This window comes from Schistocerca gregaria, chromosome 3 (genome assembly GCF_023897955.1).
Source record: "Schistocerca gregaria isolate iqSchGreg1 chromosome 3, iqSchGreg1.2, whole genome shotgun sequence".
Taxonomy (NCBI): domain Eukaryota; kingdom Metazoa; phylum Arthropoda; class Insecta; order Orthoptera; family Acrididae; genus Schistocerca; species Schistocerca gregaria.
In genome coordinates this window covers 455,399,992-455,401,386 of record NC_064922.1, presented here as the reverse complement: position 1 = coordinate 455,401,386, position 1,395 = coordinate 455,399,992, and positions in this window count along the sequence as shown.

The window sequence follows — 1,395 nt, the reverse complement described above, 5'->3', positions numbered from 1 at the left end:
TTGAGATGCCATCTATGGTCACTTCCCAGCCCTCTGTAGGAACACATCGGTTCGTCTTTTCCTGCTGGTAATGTAACTGAGATTGGCAACAAGGCAAGGTATGTTTGGCAACTCTGTGATCGACGAGTTCACTTGATTTTTTCCTGTCATTTCCGTTGAATAATCTGAGTTATTACCATTTCAGGTGAAACAAAAGTCTGTACAATTACGGTTTTCAGCCCAGGAAAGTCGTTGCACGTGGAAATCGCAAGTAATCGGTTCGTCTTTTCCTGCTGGTAATGTAACTGAGATTGGCAACAAGGCAAGGTATGTTTGGCAACTCTGTGATCGACGAGTTCACTTGATTTTTCCTGTCATTTCCGTTGAATAATCTGAGTTATTACCATTTCAGGTGAAACAAAAGTCTGTACAATTACGGTTTTCAGCCCAGGAAAGTCGTTGCACGTGGAAATTGCAAGTAATCTTGTCCTTTAAATAGCGATTTACGAGTTCTAGTCATTATTGGCCTCTTAATAGGAATCACAAACGAAAGAAGTGGCTTATAAGGCGCTTGTTCGACACATTCTTGACTATTGTTCGTGTATCTGTGTTACCTGTCAGGTATGACTGATAGAAGAGAGAGAGAAGATCCAACGAAGAGCGGCAGGTTTCGTCACAGGATCGTTTAGTTGGCACGAGAGCGTTACGGAGATGCTTAACGAACTCCATGGCAGACGTTACAAGAGAGGCGTTGTACATCACAGGGGACTTACTATTGAAATTTAGAGAGAACACTTTCCGGGAAGAGTCAGACAACATATTACTTTCCCCTAAAGTCAGACAGCATATTACGTTCCCCTACATACGTCTCGCAAAGGAGAAAATTCGAGAAATTAGAGCCAATCCTGAGGCTTACCGACTGTCAGTCTTCCCACACGCTATTCGCGAGTGGAACAGGGTTGGAGGGCTCAGTTAGTGGTACAAAAAGTACCTTCCGCCACAGACCATTAGGTGGCTTACGGAATATGATGTAGATGCTTCGCCGTTAGAGTTTTTAGATGTCTGCTGCATGGGGCAAGTGTCAACGATAAAAGTTGAGGACCCCTAAGAACGGGCGCCATTCCATGGCCATTTCTGTTCGAGCTATGCTGGGGATAGCCTCTATCGTTTCTGGCAACGAGCGTGAGCTCTCAGAGGAAATAAAGTATCCCAAGAACGTAATTTCTGCCCTACCGAACACGCACTTCGATATATTCAAAACGATTCCCAGCTCGCCCTTGTCAAAACCGTTCAAACTTCTTAACTGATATAGATCCCATACCGCGCTGCAGTACGGAGCTTTACCGACTATCATTTCTTTTACGTACGTTTTGTCAATGGAACCCTCCACCACGTAACGCAAGACGTATCGTGGTA